Below are 20,976 nucleotides of genomic sequence, written 5' to 3' on the forward strand. Positions count from 1 at the left end.
GATGTGTTCCTCCACGGCTAATGTTTTTAGCATGTATTAGCCTGATGCTAACCCTTCTTGCAGCCAAGACAGAAGCACTGGCCGCACGGATTTAAAAGATTATGATCGAGCGGGTCATTAATAACAATCAGAACTAATAAAAGCACATTTAGAAGATAGTCTACTGCAGCTTCCCGCTGATTTTGCTGTTCCACAACAGCTATAGCCCCATGAATGGCTCTAGCAGATTTCCCCATGCTAAACTTTGGCGTTTGCCGGTTGGACTAACACACACTAACATCATCGCCCCGCCTCCCTCCTGTAAATGCTAACTGAAATTGTGTTTTGCAACACTATTTGCAGAGTGGATGTTAAAACGAAAATGCAATCCCCTCTTTGCATTTGTGTATTAATTATGAGAAAGATGAAGCGATTTTTAAGTAGAAAATGAAAAAGCATTTCTCTTAATTCATTATAATTTTCAAGTTAGACATTTCTAACTGAATTTTGCTACACATTTACAAGAGAACTTTTTGAAAATAAAATGTCAAATACTATTTTCATTATCATTTTAATCAAGTGACAAAATGAGTGGTGTAGAAGAAGAACAAGAAGAAGCGGTTAGTGGATTTCTTTTTCTTGTTAATTTTGAGTCAACAAATGCAGCTTCATTTTGAAAATCAAAAAGCATTTCCGGTATTGATTTTTTTAAATTATGGTACACAAATGCTTCCATAGAGAATATTGCCCGAAACACTTCAGAACTCATCCTTCTGCTTTTGCCAGCAGTCACATCATCAGTAAATACAAGAGAACCAGTTCCATTAGCAGCCATACATGCCCATGCCATGACATTACCACCACCATGCTTCACTGATGAGATTGTATGCTTTGGATCATGAGCAGTTCCTTTCCTTCTCCATTCTCTTCTCTTTCCATGACTCTGGTACAAGTTGATCTTGGTCTCATCTGTCCATAGGATGTTGTATTAGAACTGTGAAGACTGTTTTAGATGTTGGTTGGCAAAATCTAGTCTGGCCTTCCTCTTTATGAGGCTCACTTAAGTTTTACATTTAGTGATAAACCTTCTGTTTAGGGAGTTTTCTTCACCAGGAACAGAATTATTCCTTTATCCATCACAGTTGTTTTCGGTGGTCTCCCGGGTCGTTTGGCGTTGCTGAGCTCCCCTGTGCGTTCCTTCTTTTTAAGAATGTTCCAAACAGTCATTTTGGTCACACCTAATATTTTTGCTATCTCTCTGATGGTTTTCCTTTGTTTTTAAGGCTAATGATGCCTTGATTCACTGATAGTGACAGCTCTTATTCCAAATGCTTACACCACACTTCAAAAACTCTGGACCTTTTATCTGCTCACTGTAATTGTGATAATGAAGGAATAACACCCTCCAGGCCATGGAACAGCTGAGAAGGCAATTGGCCCATTACTTTTGGTTCCTAAACAAGTGGGAGGCAAATATGCAAACAGTTTTAATTCCTACACCGATCACCTGATCTGGATGTAAATACCCTCAAATTAAAACTGACAGTCTGCAGTTAACGCACATCTTGTTGGTTTCATTTCAAAGCCATTGTGGTGATTTATAGAGCCAAAATTGTTGGAATTGTTTCTGTCTCAATATTTATGGACCTGAGTGTATATCAGATTATTATTTTGTAGGAATTAATTATTTCGTATATATAAGTAGTAATGTACGGAGCCCGTGTCCTGACATTAAGATATAAAAATATATCTTGTTCCCACAGATTAATATCTTGTTCCCACAGGTTATTATGTCGTTCGCACGAAATACTATTCCGTTCCCACAAGATACTATTCTGTTCCCACAAGATACTATTGCGTTCCCTCAAAATACTATTCCGTTCCCTCGAAATGATTAACTCGTGCGAACGCAATAATTATGTCGTTCGAACGCAATAATTAATCCGTTCGAACGCAATAATTATTCACGTCATAAGTCATACACGCGGATATGCTCTCTGTACGCCGGCAAAACTAAGCCGCTTTCAGCGGTAACTTCCGTGTCTCTGTGACCCATATTCGTTCAAAAAAGGAACATGAAAAACAAAAATGATCACTTTATTACCGTCTCAATGAATATGACAAAAATATCAAAACATTTATGATAACTAGGCTGCTTTGTCATACGATGGCTCCTGGTAGGCTACTACTAGCTCCGCCGCAGAGCTCTCTGATGTATGCCGGCGTTTGGGCAACTGGCTGGTCTGTTGTCAGACAGCTGATATTGTAGTTTAGGGTCGAATAGGAATAATAATATTCATGACTTGTCTTTTATTAACTTTAGCAGTCAGTATCTTTACATTCGAAGGCTATTAGGCTACATGCTAACTGACTAGCCGATCATAACCTGTTATTAATTTACATCATAGATTTACAGCAGATACCTTCACATTTCTGTCTGTGTGTGTCTCATTACATTGCATTGAATACACGGAAGATGTTTAGAGAACAGATTTATTTATTTCTAAAAGCACAAAAGCATCCATCGTATTCACGTTCATAATTCACATGATGATCTGGTACGCCCAGTCATCTTGCTGCAAAAGCCGCTTCCTGCCGCTACTTCCGTGTCTCTGTGAGCATTCAATAGGGGTAAAAATAAAAGCAAGAATGGTCGATCTGTTATTGTCTCGATGAAAATCTGAAAAATATCATATTAATCTGGCTGCTTTGCCTAAAGCACTTACCTTTAGCTTGTAGCATAACAACAAAGCAGTACGTCACGTTTCCCAGAATGCTTTGCGGCCAATCACTGGCCAATCATTGGTCTTGTTATTAGACCTTGGTCACAGGGACACGGTGATTGGCCAGTGATTGGCAGCAAAGCACGCTGGGAAACGGGACGTACTGCTATTGTTGTTATGCTACAAGCTAAAGGTAAGTGCTTTAGGCGAAGCATCCAGCTTAATATGATATTTTTTCAGATTTTCATCGAGAAAATAACAGATCGACCATTCTTGCTTTTATTTTTACCCCTATTGAATGCTCACAGAGACACGGAAGTAGCGGCAGGAAGCGGCTTTTGCAGCAAGATGACTGAGGGCGTACCAGATCATCATGTGAATGAACGTGAATACGATGGATGCTTTTGTGCTTTTAGAAATAAATAAATCTGTTCTCTAAACATCCTCCGTGTCTTCAATGCAATGTAATGAGACACACACAGAGAGAAATGTGAAGGTATCTGCTGTAAATCTATGACGTAAATTAATAACAGGAAATGATCGGCTAGTCAGTTAGCATGTAGCCTAATAGCCTTCGAATGTAAAGATACTGACTGCTAAAGTTAATAAAAGACAAGTCCTGAATATTATTATTCCTATTCGACCCTAAACTACAATATCAGCTGTCTGACAACAGACCAGCCAGTTGCCCAAATGCCGGCATACATGATCAGAGAGCTCTGCGGCGGAGCTAGTAGTAGCCTAGCAGGAGCTATCGTATGACAAAGCAGCCTAGTTATCATAAATCTTTTGATATTTTTCTTATATTCATTGAGACGGTAATAAAGTGATCATTTTTGTTTTTCATGTTCCTTTTTTGAACGAATATGGGTCACAGAGACACGGAAGTTACCGCTGAAAGCGGCTTTTGCCGGCGTACAGAGAGCATATCCGCGTGAATGACTTATGACGTGAATAATTATTGCGTTCGAACGGATTAATTATTGCGTTCGAACGACATAATTATTGCTTTCGCACGAGTTAATCATTTCGAGGGAACGGAATAGTATTTTGAGGGAACGCAATAGTATCTTGTGGGAACGGAATAGTATCTTGTGGGAACCACCTCGGATGTTTGATTGACAGCTTCTTCTGAGCAGCTTTCAGTGATGGGGGGTGGACTTTGAACTAGCTAATCACGATTGGCAACTGGTTGCCCTAAAAACGTGACTCAGACCGCCTGATTAATCACTGTTTCCTGGCTCAAAATGGCGATTGGATTTGTTGTTGTTATTGACAACAAAGATTATATCAGAACATTATGTTGTGGCTTCGGTATCTTTTAGAGCTGTTAAGCATTTTGGACCAATCATGTATGGAGCCCCAAACTGTTCATAATTGAATAAATAAATATGACCTCATGTAAATACACAATCACAATAAATCTCTCATCAATACATCAAAAGATCATGAAATTGTGAAAAATCTACACACTGATTTTAAATTAGCCATTATATTATTAAATATTTTTCATTTTGCTTTAGAAACCTGTTCATTATTTTTAAAACACCATTTTAAAATATGAATTTTAATCATGGTGAATATTATTATAATTCTATGGCTTTTTTTCAGAAACTCAGATCTCCAAATCAATATTTTCCAAAATATCTTTGTTTTTATTTCATGTTATTTCTTTCTTTTGTCCTTTTTTTTAACCTACCCTGACATGAGAGATGCCAAAGACAAATTCCGATGTACCGCATGTGCAAACGGCAATAAAACTTGAATCTTGACCTCAGAGTCTGCAGTCTGCAGTCTGGACTCTCCAGAAAACCACACAGATGAAGAACTCCTGAATCCTGCAGGTTCTGGTTCTCGCTCAGGACCAGTTCTGTCAGATTAGACGGATTTTTCTTCAGAGTTGAGCCCAGAGCTTCACAGCTGATCTCTGACAAACTGCATCTCTCCAACCTGAAATCAACCAGAAAAGTGTGTTCAGGAGCAGTGATGCAGCTAGAGGTCCAGGAACTTGGTCCATTCAGTCAGGTGGGACCCACCCTGATGACAGACTGACAGATGACATTTTCACTGTTTGCTCATTTCTTTTGGATTTGGACCCAAAAACATGATCATGAATGAAAAAGCAATAAATTAGCAATGACTTGAAATGAAGTTAAAACAGATGAGGGTAAACCCACCTGAGCATAACACAAAGCATACAGTACACAGTGATGGGTTAGTGACCTCATGTTTGTTATAAAACGCAGTGCACCATGAAAAACAGTGTCCAAAGCATGTAAAGCATCAGCAGAAGCAATCATATAAATCACATCACCAAAATCAAGGACAGACATAAAAGTGGCAGTGACAAGTTTCTTACAGAGCGATAGTGTCTGCTGAAGCTTTTATGTAAAGTGAATCCTGTGTGTATCTGTCTCTGTGCAGAAGTCTGTGAGATAAATCTTCCATCATAAATGTATGACTATTCTTCCAACCTGTAAATAGTTGTGTACATTTGTAAACTAATTTGTGCAATTTACTTACTTGAATCTTGATGTTGCTGTTTTTCAGAATGACTTATTTATTTCATAATGAGCTTTTTCAGCAGAATGAGTCTGTCAATCAAACCAGAAAAGACGGAGACACATTTGTGATTGGCTACTCCTTTACTCAGACATAAGAAGCAGCACCCTGACTACCGTACATTGATGGAAGATGCATCAGTGAACGTGACGGTGCAAAGCATGCACCTCAACACTAGGGGGGAGTGTGCACCTCAACACATCCACAGTGTTACCAGATTTGGTCGATTTTGGTTCTAAATTTACGGATGAAAATTGGCCATTGAAGGTTTTCGGGATGGTTCTGTGTTTATTTTTTTCTCATGAAAATATAGTAGCGGACTACGTTGGGCGGGGAGGCTGTTGGAATCAATGAGTTATATCACTAGAGGAGACATGCCCATTTTAGAAGCCTGGCCGACGGTGAGGTGAGGTCGACAACACCCACATGACAATGATTTCTATTGCTTTTAGAGGTGTCTAAGTAGCTTTTATATACTATATATTTTTTAATTAATATATATTTATACATGTATGTAAATATATTATATTTATATATATAATATATATATATAGATACATCATTTGTTGTTGTTAAAGAAGAGAAACAGTCAGCCTTAAAAGCTCAAAATTCAATCAAAATGCATTGTTGCAGGACTTCTTACAAATAAAAAAATATTACAAAGAATTAAAAAAAAAATTTGTAAACATTTAGGAGTTTTAGACCTCTTTGACATGTAATTTAAATTATTTAGAAAAACCCAACAATAAGTCAATAATAAAAAAAATAATAAATCAATAGTATGTCAATACAAACAATAAATAATCACAATACATAAATAATAAGTCAATAAATAATAAAAAAATAAGTCTATTAATTATAATAATAATAATAATAATAATAACAAAATAAATGTCATGGTCGGACTACTAGGGAGACCCAGATGCTGGAACCCGGAAGAAACTCAGGAGGCGATGTAGTAACAGGATGTTTAATTATAGAAGACAGGGGAAGTCGTGGATGCTGGAAACTGCTGGAAGCGAGGGAGAGCACCGAGGACGATGCGGGACAGCCTGTGACGAGGTGGAGCGCCGAGGACGGCGTAGACAGCCTGTGACGAGGTGGAGCGCCGAGGACGGTGTGGACCGCCTGTGACGAGGTGGAGAGCCGAGGACGGCGAGCACCACTTGGAGTGAGAGAAGAGGGCAGGAACGATGAGGCAGGAACGTGGCGAGGAACCAGCGTGACCAATGGCGAGAAGACCTGAAGACGTGAGACAGACGGTAAGTACAAGCTTGGATTACTAGAGCGAGAGTAACTCAACTTGAGGCCAGGCGTGATCACCGGAGTGAGTATAACGGACTGGCGCTGGATACTTGTGAGGATCTCCCTTATGAAGGCTGGCAGGGTGATGAGGAGATGAAGGTCAGCTGGTTCCAATGAAGGAGCAAGGAGGGGAGGGGTAGCAGCCGGAGGCACCGTGACAGTACCCCTCCCTCAACGACCGCCTCCAGGCGGTCCCGGACGACGATCTGGGTGGGCCCGATAGAAATCGTCGATGAGGGCACGGTCCAGAATAAGGGAGCGGGAGACCCATGAACGCTCCTCCGGACCGTAACCCTCCCAGTCCACGAGGAACTGAAATCCCCGGCCCCGGCGGCGAACATCCAACACCCTGCTGGCAGTGTAGGCAGGAGCGCCGTCGATGACCCGGGCGGGCGGTGGGGAAGCGGATGGCAGGCACAACGGACTCTCCCGGACGGGCTTCAGCTGTGAAACATGAAAGGTAGGGTGTACCTTCAGGGCCGCCGGGAGCCGCAGCCGCACACAGGAGGGGTTTGTGACCTTCTCGATGGGATAAGGCCCGATGTAGCGAGGGGCTAACTTGCGGGAAGTGGCTTGAAGCGGTATGTCCCGCGAAGAGAGCCACACCCTCTGTCCCGGTTGGTAGGCGGGACTCTCCACCCGGTGGCGATTAGCAATACGGCAGTTCTTCTCCCTGGTTCGCAGGAGAGCGGCCCTGGCCTGAGTCCAGATGCGCTGGACACGCCGCAGATGATGCTGGACCGAGGGGACAGCCAAATCCAACTCCTGCGAGGGGAACAGGGGTGGAGAGTACCCGAGGGATGCTTCGAACGGGGACATACCGGTAGCTGAGGACTGATGGCTGTTGTGGGCGTATTCGATCCACACAAGGAACGAGGACCAGCTAGAGGGGTTCTGAGCGGCCAGACAGCGGAGAGCGGCCTCAAGCTCCTGGTTGGCGCGCTCAGCCTGCCTGTTGGATTGGGGATGGTGTCCAGACGAGAGACTGACCCTGGCACCCAGAGCAGAACAGAAGGCCCGCCACACCTGAGACACAAACTGGGGACCACGATCAGACACGATATCACTGGGTATGCCGTGATGACGAAAAACGTTCTGAACCAAGATGTCGGCCATCTCAGTGGCGGTGGGCAGCTTGGAAAGGGGGATGAAATGGGCAGACTTAGAAAAACGGTCGATGACTGTGAGGATGACGGTGTGACCTACTGAGGGGGGCAACCTAGTGATAAAGTCCATGGCTAAATGGGACATGGGGCGTCGCGGAATAGGCAGCGGATGGAGCAGACCAGCAGGAGGGGAATTAGACGATTTAGAGCGGGCTCAGACGGTCCAGGCAGCGATGAATTCCCTAACGTCCTGTTCCATGGAGGGCCAGAAAAAACGGCGTTGCAGGAGTTTGAGAGTCCTATGGGTGCCTCCATGACAGGCTATACGAGATGTGTGCCCCCAGACAAGCACATCTGAACGGAGGGAGGATGGGACATATAGAGTGTTAGGGGGAGCCGGGGGATGATCCGGTTCCTCCCCTTGGGCCTGGATGACACGGCTCTCGATGTCCCATGTTAAATTCCCCACAATACAGGTAGGTGAAATAATGGGAAAGCTTTCCTGGTCATCCCCTGCACTGTAGAGGCGGGATAAGGCGTCTGGTTTGACGTTTCTGCTGCCGGGTCTATATGTGATGGAAAAGTTAAATCTATCGAAAAAAAGGCACCAGCGGGCTTGGCGTGAGTTCAGACGCTTAGCGGAACGGAGGTAGGCCAGATTTTTATGATCCGTCCACACAATGAACGGATGTTCAGCCCCCTCGAGCCAGTGGCGCCACTCCTCTAGGGCGAGCTTTATGGCGAGGAGTTCTCGGTTACCGACGTCATAGTTTCTTTCCGCCGCGGAGAGTTTTCTAGAAAAGAACGCGCATGGTTTTAGTTTCCCTGTATTTATCTCACGTTGGGAGAGGACCGCTCCCACGCCTGAGTCGGAGGCGTCGACCTCGACGATGAATTTTCGGCAGGGGTCAGGCTGAATGAGGATGGGAGCGGTAGTAAAGAGGTTCTTAAGTTTGTCGAACGCAGAATGAGCTTCAGGGGTCCAGATAAACGGTATATTAATAGAGGTGAGTTGAGTCAAGGGGGCAGCAATGCTACTATAATTCCTTATGAAGCGACGGTAGAAGTTTGCGAAACTGAGAAAACGTTGGAGTTGTTTCCGAGACTTGGGAGGTTCCCAACTCGTGACGGCTGTGATCTTGGCAGGATCAGGACGGATGTTACCAGAATCGATTATGAAACCGAGAAAAGAAATTGTGGGAACGTGAAACTCGCATTTCTCTGCTTTAACGTATAATTGATTTTCTAGCAACCGAGAGACGACCTGGGGGACATGGTGGATATGTTGTTCCTGGTTCCGGGAGTAAATAAGGATGTCATCCAGGTACACAAAGACAAAACGGTTCAGAAAATCACGGAGTACGTCGTTAACAAGATTTTGGAAAATGGCGGGGGCGTTAGTGAGCCCGAAAGGCATCACCAAATACTCAAAGTGACCGAGTGGAGTGTTAAAAGCGGTTTTCCACTCGTCCCCCTCCCTCATACGAACCAGATGATAAGCATTACGAAGATCTAACTTTGAAAAAACCCGAGCTTCTTGAACAGAGTCCAGAGCAGCATCAATGAGCGGAAGAGGATATTTATTTTTTACAGTAATTTGATTAAGTTCGCGGAAGTCAATACAAGGTCGTAATGTTTTATCCTTTTTCTGAACGAAAAAGAAGCCAGCCCCCACCAGAGACGATGAGGAGCGAATGTGACCCGATGAAAGGGCTTCCTGGATATATTTCTCCATAGAGAGTTTCTCCGGACCCGATAGATTAAACAACCTCCCTTTTGGCAAGGTGGCGCCTTTCAAAAGTTCAATAGAACAATCGTAGGGCCTGTGAGGAGGTAGAGAACCCGCCCTAGTCTTGCTAAACACAGTTCTCAGGTCGTGATAGCAGGGTGGTGCCTTCGAGAGATCGATAATCTCAGGATCCGGATCGTTACGAGGACGGACCGAGGGAATGGCGGAGCGAAGACAGTTGGCCATGCAGGTCGTGCTCCAGTTAGTGACGTGGAGATTAACCCAATCGAACTGGGGGTTGTGGGCGCGGAGCCAGGGAAAACCTAGAATGATGGGAGACTGGGGGGATTTGGTGATGTAAAACTGTATGAATTCGTGATGGTTACCAGACGTGATGAGATGAACGGGCCTAGTGCGATGGGTGATCTGAGTGAGGATCTGGCCTCCTAAACCAGCCCCTTTGACAGGGAGATCCAAAAGTTCTGTGGGAAGCTTGAGATCAGAAACCAGAAGGTCATCAATAAAACTTTGTTCTGAACCAGAGTCAATGAGAGCTTTACCCTCGAAGGTATTTGACAAAAAACTTACCTTGACAAGAATATATAAAAAAGAACTCTCAGTGGCGAGAGAAGATGGACCCGCCCGCGGCCTGTCGTCTAACGGGGGGTTCGGGTGTTTAAACGAAGCTTACATTGATGAACGAGGTGACCGGTTTGGCCGCAATAGAAACACGGCCCCTCATCTCTTCGTCTCTGCCGCTCCTCAGGAGTGAGCTTAGAATGTCCAATCTGCATGGGTTCCTCTGTGGAGCGTCCGACAGAATCGTGAGACATAACATGAACATAGTTAGTAGCAGGGGATGGAGGAGAAACACTGGCAAAGGGTCTCTTGTCTTGGCGGGGGCGCTCGGCATGACGTTCACGGAGACGCACGTCGGACCGCAAGGCTGCGGTCACGAGCTCTTCAAAAGATCTAGCCTCGGGTTGCGAACATAAATGATCTTTGATCGAGTCATTAAGGGATTGGTAGAACACCCTTTAAGGGCTATATCCGGCCAACCCGCCTCCACGGCTAGAATCCGAAAGTCTATTAGATGGTCACTCACGGATTTGTGGCGTTGTTTGAGGGCTAGCAGACGGCGGGTGGCCTCCTCCTCCTTGCGGGGTTGATCGAAAACCAGCCGGAACTCTCCTAAAAAGCGTTCGAAAGGAATTTGAGAGATGGGATTAGCAGTCAGGTAAGCCTGTGCCCATTGAAGCGCTTTACCCCGGAGAGAGTTCACTATAAGGGTGATTTTGCTGTGGTCTGCATGATAGTGCCGAGGTGCCTGCTGGAAGATCAAACGACATTGCAGGAGGAAACCCCCGCAGGCTCCTACGTCACCTAGGAAAGGCTCAGGAAGGAGCCGGATGTTTTCATTAGCTGCATTGTCTGTAGCGGGGCCCGGGCTTCCGGTGGCGGAACCCGTGTTGCTGGCTGTGGCGTTAGTAGGTCCTCGGCCGGTTAAATCCATCAGAGCCTGAGAAATACCGTCCAAGCGACGGAAAAGGTCCTGCTGGGCGGCGGCCATCTGGTTGAGGGATTCAGCTTGCCGTCCCAGAGCGATGCCTTGGTGAGTGACGGCCAAGCGGAGTCCTTCCGGGTCAGCTGGGTAATGGCCAGTCCGTTCTGTCATGGTCGGACTACTAGGGAGACGCAGATGCTGGAACTCGGAAGAAACTCAGGAGGCGATGTAGTAACAGGATGTTTAATTATAGAAGACAGGGGACGTCGTGGATGCTGGAAACTGCTGGAAGCGAGGGAGAGCACCGAGGACGATGCGGGACAGCCTGTGACGAGGTGGAGCGCCGAGGACGGCGTAGACAGCCTGTGACGAGGTGGAGCGCCGAGGACGGCGTGGACCGCCTGTGACGAGGTAGAGAGCCGAGGACGGCGAGCACCACTTGGAGTGAGAGAAGAGGGCAGGAACGATGAGGCAGGAACGTGACGAGGAACCAGCGTGACCAATGGCGAGAAGACCTGAAGACGTGAGACAGACGGTAAGTACAAGCTTGGATTACTAGAGCGAGAGTAACTCAACTTGAGGCCAGGCGTGATCACCGGAGTGAGTATAACGGACTGGCGCTGGATACTTGTGAGGATCTCCCTTATGAAGGCTGGCAGGGTGATGAGGAGATGAAGGTCAGCTGGTTCCAATGAAGGAGCAAGGAGGGGAGGGGTAGCAGCCGGAGGCACCGTGACAATAAATATTCAAAAGAAGTCCAAAAGTGAACAATAGATTTACCCTTAAAAAAACAACAACAAAGAAAAACAATAGATTTATACTGATTCATGTGAGTGATCAATATGTGGCTCTAGCACACTAATTAAATGCCTAAAAACCGAGTTTTCCACCACCGAATAAGGTTGCATGTCCGTGGCTATGAATACTCCCACCGCACGCGTAATTGCATTTGCACAAGTTGAGTTGCTTGGAAGTTTAATTCCAAACGAAGACAGAAGAGTAGTTTGTGTAGTTGTTGGTTTAACACAGTGCTTCTCAATTATTTTTTGCAAGGCCCCCCTAGGAAAAGGAAAATATTTCGCGCCCCTCCCTCCTCCCCCTCACACACACACACACAGACACACACTCGCCACGAAGACAATATATTAGGGTAGTATATATAAACTTTGTGTAAGTATACCTAAAATTGTATCTTTTAACAATAAAAAAAGCAATATAAATCCACTTTCAACCAATATTAAATTTCTTTTGCCACAAAGAAACCATGTTATAGTCTAAAATAGAAGAAAAGCTTAAAATAAAAATATCTGTCAGTCCTTATTTAAACTAGAAAAATTTTGACCAACTGAACCATTTGATGCAGAGAAAAATAATTCAATCAATAAATAATATTAAATATAAATTGATCTGAAACATTAACACAGCAGCACCAATATATTTAACGTTTTTAGTCTGAAGAAAGAGGTAAAAAACATTGTGCTGATTCTAAATGATTCTTTTTTTCTGATCTCAGAGTGCAGATGTTTTCCTGCATTACCTGCTGTCTTTATGTCAAATACGGACACCGAATAAACAACAGGCAGACAAAGAATATGGAAAATAAAGACGTCACCAAAATGTCTACAATAGGTCATAGAATGACATTATTAGCATGAGCTGGGGAATCTAAAGGCACGTTCCGACTCTCAGCTGGATCCCACCACCCCTCCCCTTTCATTATCTCTCACACGGGAGCCGCGTGTGACAGGAGACAGGAGCGTGCACCTGCAGGGACGGCAGTTCACTGTTTCAGGCTGTTAAAAACTCTGTGATATAAGAGATAAGAAGAAACAAACAGTGGCACAGATTTTTACCAAGCACTGAGCTGCTGTCACCGCCGACCCCCGTTAAATTTTCGCACCTTTGCCTAAGACCGCTGCTGCTGGGCGCGCCCCCCGGCATCCCATCTGGGCGCGCCCCGCTATTTGAGAAGCACTGGCTTAACAGATAAATAAATAAATACTGTAATTTCCGGACCATAAGCCGCTACTTTTTTCCTGCGCTTGCAGCCCTGCGCCTTATTCAGTGACGCGGCTAATTTATGGCTTTAATTGACGGCCGCCATGGACGTACTAGCGGACTCAGAGCAGAGGTTGAATACTCTATCCAATTCCAAGCAACAAGTCATTTATTTTTCAACACACCTCTAAGCATCCAAACAGCACGGACCTTACTTCAGGTCTTAGACACTTCAGTCAGGGTTCAACACAAAGAAACACACATGCCCAGCCGCATCCAAGAATCCTTTGGTGCCATTTGACCCCAACGTGCATGTGATCGCCACTACTATATGATGCAGCTTTCAAGTTAAAAGCAATCGTTAAAAGCAGCCTGAAAAAATCCACCATCACCAACTGGTTCGGAAAAGCCGCTCTGCTGCGCAACGGAGAGAACAGCACATGCTTAGGAGTGAATTTACATCAGAGTCATAGTGACACAAGCCCATCTATTCGCAGCTCCGTAATATACGAGATGATCTTTTAAACGTACGTATATTATTGCTATGTTGTGGTTATTATGAAGCGCCTGTTCGCTCATTTTATTTTTAATCTGTGTGGTCAGTGCTTTTTTCTGCCAGAACGAAGCCAGAAGTATAGTTAGGTCAGGGGTTGACATAGCCCAGAAATTTGCACTGGCCCACAGGGCCAGTAGTTTTTGAAAGTTACTGGCCCTGCCTGAAAGTTACTGGCCCGACACCGCGCACAGCAGGACCCGCCGCTCCGTAGGTGCTTGCAACTTTAGGGGGGTCCGGGGGCATGCCCCCCCGGAAAATTTTAATGTGGTGCAACTTGGTGCATTCTGGTGACATCTAGCACTAATTTAACACTTTTCAATGACTGAAAATAGACTATATCAAACTTAAATCTGCTCTAGTCTGTTTCAGATGTTTTGAAGAGAGCACTGCAGTGTAGTAGGTAACACTAGTTCAGAAGTTTTCATGCTGCTTCTAATCACTGCTATTTCACATTTATTCGTAATCAATAGTTAAGAAGTTTTATTTACTTTTCTGCTCTGACTGCCTTGACGTTCTGCTTTTTGTTACTGTTGCAAAGTTACATTTACTTTTTAGTTACTTTAGTTACTTAATTAAATTAAATAATTGAAAAACTAAATAAAAATAAATGACTGAGATTAGGCCTGCACAATATACCGCAAATTTATCGTTATCGCAAAATCCAGCTCTGCAATATGCATATCGCAAAAGACGGCAAATATCGCAATTAATCATAAACCTTAACTGTGTTAAAACAATCTAATGGCAGCTTGAACCATTTAACGAATCAAATAAATCCCTTAATGCATTTGACCAATCGGATGGACGCCTTCACGTTGTTGACCAATCAGATGGAGCCCTATTATGTTAAATGTTTGTCACCTATGTCAACGTGGGTCATTTGGAGTATAATTTTTAAACTGTTGCAATGAAATGGGAATGGTTATTTGGTTATTTTGCTATTTGTTTATGTACCGTAAATTATATCGTTATCGCAATTTTAATCTCTGATATCGCATATCGCGAGTTATTCCTCATATCGTGCAGGTCTAACTGAGATCATTCAGCTAACTAGAAATACTTACTGCTTACAGTGTTGTAAAGAAAAACAAAATTAAGTAGTTTGACATTATACTGCATTTGAGTCTGAGATTCAGGTATTTGGAGTTGCCTTTGATTCTTTGTTTTTCAGCTTAAAGCTTAGTGCAGGGGTCGGCAACCTTTTTTATTCAAAGAGCCATTTCGGACCGCCCCTAATGAAAAAAAAAGCACCCGGAGCCACAACCCGTTTTGACATCATTATATATATTATGCATGTTTATATTATATCAAGGGTGCTCATTACGTCGATCGCGATCGATTTTCAAGGACATGAGTGTAGATCACGGTCCAGAAAAGATAAAAAAAGTACTTCTTTCTTTTCATCTTCATGTTTATTTGTTACATGTTTATTTCAACATTATTGTTTATGTACTGATGGTTAAAAACTACACAGTGAGTTTACATAAAGATACTTTTGTATTAACAGATGAGGCGTTTTATTACAAAGACAGAAAGCAGCGATCATCGTATTCATGCTCTGCTGTAAACGGTGCAATGCGGGGAGTGAGGCATTTGGCGCTGCTGGCTCCGTATTTGTTGAACCTTTCGCAGCGCGATGACTTCTCTTTTTCTCTCGTCTTTCCGACCGTGGTCAGAAGCGCAGGGGAGATTTCCTTCAGGGCCGAAGGCAATTCTCCTTCGGGGTTCACTTCCCTGTTTGAAACCCTCAACCTTCAGAGCGGATTAAAAATGACTCCAAAACAGTTATTCTGGGAACGACGACTACTCTTTATTTAGTGCTCCGTCCTCCGAACACACAATATATTTCATATATTTCACCTCCGCTCCGTGCTCACACCCCCATCTTTACCTGCACACGCCCCTTCTCCCTCGTGGCACGCGCGCCGCTCAGCAACAGTATAAAGCGCGTGCCTCACAGCTTCCTTGATGAGCTCGTATTTATCGGGCGAGAACTGCAGAGCTTATAGCAGGAGGAGACACGCGGGGCGGTTTTAATAAACTTCGGTTGCTGGACTTCTACCGGGGACATGATGTGCAGCGGGGAGAAAAAGCCGCTCTGATGACAGAGCCTGCGCTCAGTGAATTTAAACTCGCGTCTGCAGTGACGTATGTGTCAGAGGATGTCCGATTGGCCATTCTGCATGTCAATCAAGTCCCGTTCTTTTCTGTGAGGATTTTGATTGGCTGGTGGATTTTCAAGAAGCACTCTCTTCCCCTTCAATCTCCCCCACGTCCCCGAAGATGACCGGTCGATCGCGACCGACGCAACAAGCTCCCCTGCTCTGAAACACACATCACCGCACACGCAAGTCCAAAACACCGGCGCTAACTCTCCGTCACCAGAAAGCCGCTCCCCGCTCGGCGCCACGCCAAGCCCCCGGCAGAAAATCACTCCAGACCCAGGGTGTTTATTGAAGCCGCCCCACGTGTCTCCTCCTGCTTTCAGCTCCGCAGCCCTCGCCCGACAAACACGAGCCCACCAAGGAAGCTGTTTTTTACGTGGCACGTGCCTCGCACGGAGCCAGCAGCGGCTTTGAAATGCCATGAAAAATGAACAAACTAAAATAAATTTGAATTTTTATAAAATACTCATTATTTTCCAAAGTCACAGGGAGCCACAACAGAAGGATGAAAGAGCCACATCTGGCTCCGGAGCCATGGGTTGCCGACCCCTGGCTTAGTGCATACAGTTTCATCTTCAATGCATTCATTAAATATCTTGCTGTCCATACTACTAATTCCACCCATTACTCCATCTAACATATTCCTATCTATTCCTGCCATGTCTTCCACATCTCTGACATGCTTCAGTCTCTCTTCAGTGACGGTGTCGGATTTATAATCAAATGTAATAATAACCCACTGGCTTGTTCCTTCGTTGTTGCTGTTTAACATTGTTTTGTATTGAATTGTTACATTCAATAAAGTTTGAAAAAAAAAGTAGTGAGCGCGTGCCGCGTGGTGCTCGGCAGTGAAAGCCGCGCGCGCAGGCGGGAGAGAAGGAGAAGTGATAAAAGGTTTCCCATAGAAACCCTTGAAGTCTGAACACAGGACTAGCAGAAAAAGTAAATTATGAAGACGAGGTAAATCTACACGTTTTCGCAAAATATACTTTATTGAAAAAGTTGAAAAATATATTATCCGTTAGATATTTTAGTGGCCCGAGCGGACAAGTGAAAAATAAAGTCTTGTGGTCCGTACTGCTCGAAAAACAGGACCGGGCCAGCGGACAAATGGCTATGTCGAGCCCTGTAGGTGAAGGCTGGCATGCACTAACAACATTTAGCCTGGATGAACATGAATTGATGCGGGAAAAGCTGCAATCTGCAGCTTGGCTGAACGTAAATATGTGGGAATAACATCAGCCTTTATTTTGTCGGGACACGACTGGAAACACAAATTGACGTGTTCGTTTGGACTGAGCGGAATTTTGCATTGAAAAGCTCACAGCCTCCGTGTGAGCTGGAGACATGTTCCTGTGACGTCATTTCCGGGTGAGCGTTTCCCAGCACTATTCGTGCTTGACTACTGTTCTCTTGTTTCGCATTAGCCTGACTACTATTGCTTACTCTAAGGGTTATCTGGGTTAATATTCCCTTTAGCACCTTTTAGTAGCGATACACTACTGTTAAACCGCTTGCTGTTCACTTTCTCATTTTGCTAAATAAACCACTTCTCTTTACCTAAACACCGCTAGCCTTAGCTTAGAACCTAGCATGGCCACCACTCCTCCTTCCACCTTTTCCTCTCTCTCCTGCTCCATGTGCTATATGTTTAGTGACGATCCTGCCTCCTTTAGTGAAGATAGCGGTAGATGTGTTAAGTGTAGTCTTGTGTTAGACTTGGAGGCCAGGCTAGAGCAGCTAGAAGCGCGGCTCCGCACAGTGGAAGCTAAGCCGGCTAGCCAGGTCGTTACTCGTAGCGCGGGTCGCGCTACCAGGGCTAACCCAGTTAGCACCCCAGCGTTCTCCCAGCAGCCGGGAGACAGTCAGGGGTTTGTACCGGTTGGGAGGAAACATAGTGCTAAGCGCAAAAACTTAGAGCACCCGAGACTCCACGTTAGTAATAGGTTCTCCCCCCTCAGCGACACACCCGCTGAACACTCAACTCTGGTTATAGGCTCTTCTGAAGTTAGAAACGTGGAGCTCCCAGCGGCTACAGTCAGGTGTTATCCGGGGGCCAGAGTTGGTGACATCGAGGGGAACCTTAGGATGTTAGCTCAGAGTAAGTCCAGGTTCCGTCGAGTCGTGATTCACGCAGGCGGTAATGATGCCCGACGGAGACAATCTGAGGTGGCTAAGTTAAACGTAGCTTCGGTATGTAAACTTGCTAAGACGATGTCCGACACTGTAATTTTCTCTGGTCCCCTGCCGAACTTAGTCAGTGATGAAATGTACAGCCGCTTTTCATCATTCAACCACTGGCTTTCTAGATGGTGCCCAGAAAACGGCGTTGGTTTTGTGGATAATTGGAGCGCATTTTGGGGGAAGCCCGGTCTCATGCGGAGAGATGGCGTCCATCCCACTTGGGACGGTTCCGCTCTTCTTTCTAGAAACATTTCTGCTAACCTTAGACTGCTGGGTCATCATCTTCTCCGTGGAAAAGACGGGGTTTCTTTATTTAATTATAACCTTAGAGCCCAGATATGAGCTATATTGTTAATCCTTTAGAAAGTGCTGCTACTGTCAAGGTGAATGTTTGTCTCCTTTTAGTCTAGACTACAAAGTGGGACTTAAAACACAGCTGGGACTTTAAGTAAAGAAGTACAGTAACCTTTTTATTTTGGATAAGTGAAAACAAGTTTAGAATGACGAAATTAGACAAAAACCAGACAAAAGTTATATAAAACAAGACAATTATTTAAACACAAATCCAAAAGGGAGTGAGAAGAAGAAAAATCTTATACTTAACTTTGAATCCAAAAGCGTGTTCATTTATTTATTATTCATGCCAGAAATGGGGGTTACATTTGTCTTGGGTTTGATTAAATAAAAGCAACATTTGCTTGAACTTGTCTGCCGTTTGTACGTATTGCTTTCCTTAAGTAGGGTGGGCGGAAAAGAAAAAATAATCGGGGGAAAAATCGGAAATCGAATTAAAAAACATAAAATCGGAGATTTTATTTTTAGGCCATATCGCCCAGCCCTACCCAAAATGTAAATGAACCCACTCACTGTCACAAGCACACCCTGGACCTTGTTTTAACCCATGGGATAGAGATCAGCCAGTTGACTGTCCTTCCTCTAAACCCCATCATTTCTGATCACTTTCTGATTACCTTCCAGTTTAATTTAGAACATGATACTGCCCTAGTGAATAAGAAACAACTTAGAAGAACCTTAACTGACCGTTCTGTGTCTGAGTTTAAACTCACAGTTCAGCCAGTACTTGGTGACATTGTGAGCAAATACTCTGAGACCAGCTCCCATAGCATCAGTCCTAATATAAATGACCAATTTGTTAATGATGCCTTACAAGCCCTCAGGAGTACACTCGATGTTGTTGCCCCCTTGAAACCTAAGTTCGTTAGACAAAACTGAGTAGCACCGTGGTTTAACGCTGAAACACGTTCTCTTAAACAAGAAAGCCGTAAGTTGGAAAGACAAGACAAGACAATCAGAGAATGGAAACAATCCCAGATTTCTTTTTAGCACTATTGCTAAATTAACTCGCAGTCAGAGCTCAGTAGAACCACATGTTCCTGTTTCTCTCAGCTTTGATGATTTTCTTACACTTTTCGATAATAAAATCTCAAATATTAGACATAAGTTAAATCAAGTTATTCCTACTATCAGCCCAGAGCAGGCTGAAGCGGTAGAAGTGGAGGCATCCTTAGAAACCTCTGTAACATTAGACTGCTTCACTATTGTGGATCAAGTAGAAATTGCATCAATTATTACGTCCTCCAAATCCTCAACGTGTCTGTTAGACCCAATTCCCACTAGACTTTTTAAAGAAACTTTTCCCCTAATTAATGATCCCATATTAACAATGATAAATACCTCTCTGGAAACGTGTTACGTGCCACAGTTTTTTAAATATGCAGTTGTTAAACCTCTTCTGAAAAAGCCCAGTTTGGATCCTAACATCTTGGCCAACTATAGACCGATATCAAACCTGCCCTTTATTTCTAAAATCCTAGAAAGAGTTGTAGTTAAGCAGCTTTACTGCCATCTACAGGACAACAGCCACTTTGAAGACTTTCAGTTGGGGTTTAGACCCCACCACAGTATGGAAACTGCACTATTTAAAGTCTCTAATGACTTGTTATTGGCTTCAGAAAAGGGACTACTTTCTATTCTTGTCCTGTTAGACCTCAGCGCAGCTTTTGACACTATCGACCACAGTATTTTACTCCATAGATTAGAGCATGACATAGGGATCAGAGGATCTGCTCTCCGGTGGTTTAAATCCTATCTGTCAGATAGGTATCAGTTTGTTAATGTAAATGGACATTCCTCTCAGTGCACTCGAGTTAACTACGGAGTCCCACAGGGCTCAGTCTTAGGACCCATCCTGTTTACGCTATATATGCTACCCCTAGGAAACATAATCAGGAAACACAGCATTAATTTATTTATTTAAATTTGTGAAGCACCTTGAATTACTTTGTGTACGAATTGTGCTATACAAATAAACTTGCCTTGCCTTGTCTTGCCTAATTTTCATTGTTATGCCAACGATACTCAGTTGTATTTATCCATGAAACCTGACCAGAATGACAATATAGAGAAACTGAACGCCTGCATCAGTGACATCAAGACCTGGATGACAATTAATTACCTCCTCTTGAACCCAGAAAAAACTGAGGTTAAAAAAAAAAAAAAAAAAAAAAAACTGAGGTCATTATACTTGGACCTAAAAACCTCAGAGATGCTCTGTCTGCTCAGATAGTCTTCCTGGATGGTGTAAGTATAGCCCCCAATTCCACAGTTAGAAACCTTGGGGTTTTATTTGACCAGGATTTATCATTTAAGGCTCACATATCTCAGGCGTGTAGAACTGCATTTTTTCACCTGCGGAACATTGCTAAGATCAGAAATATACTTTCTAAGAGTGATGCTGAAAAACTCATCCATGCATTTGTTACGTCGAGGCTGGATTACTGTAACTCCTTGTTAGCAGCGTGTCCTAAGAGTTCCTTAAGAAGTCTCCAGCTTGTTCAGAACGCAGCAGCTAGATTATTAGCTGGAACTAGCAGAAGAGATCACATCACTCCTATGTTAATTCCAGAATCAAGTTCAAGATCCTCCTGTTAACCTATAAGGCCTTACATGGACTGGCTCCGTCCTATATTAAGGACCTCATAGTCCCTTACCATCCAATGAGAACACTTCGCTCGCAAAATGCAGGACTGCTTGTGGTTCCTAGAATTAGTAAAAGTACGGTTGGAGGTAGAGCGTTTAGCCACCAAGCCCCTGTCTTATGGAATAAACTCCCAGCTCATATAAGAGAGGCCGACTCAGTTTCTA

At 44.1% G+C, this 20,976-nt stretch overlaps 2 protein-coding genes across 6 annotated transcripts in view; both read left to right on the forward strand.

Annotated features, from left to right (window-relative positions):
• Window positions 1-20,976, forward strand: part of LOC144987744 (uncharacterized) — a 202,143-nt gene that overhangs the window by 140,889 nt on the left and 40,278 nt on the right. The gene's annotated exons all lie outside the window — the stretch shown is intronic.
• LOC144987947 (uncharacterized) overlaps window positions 1-20,976 on the forward strand; it is a 199,156-nt gene that overhangs the window by 8,206 nt on the left and 169,974 nt on the right. The window contains exons 3-4 of one of the 5 annotated variants that reach the window (XR_013651635.1): window positions 2,798-2,895; window positions 3,011-3,674. The exons of 3 other annotated variants lie outside the window; for them this stretch is intronic. The gene's annotated coding sequence lies outside the window, so the exon portion shown is untranslated. Of the gene's footprint in view, window positions 1-2,797; window positions 2,896-3,010; window positions 3,675-20,976 lie in introns of those variants that run through there. One more of the 5 variants, XR_013651636.1, reaches the window with a different exon arrangement.

This window comes from Oryzias latipes, chromosome 2 (genome assembly GCF_053564925.1).
Source record: "Oryzias latipes strain Hd-rR chromosome 2, Olatipes_Hd-rR_3.1".
Classification (NCBI taxonomy): Eukaryota; Metazoa; Chordata; class Actinopteri; order Beloniformes; family Adrianichthyidae; genus Oryzias; species Oryzias latipes.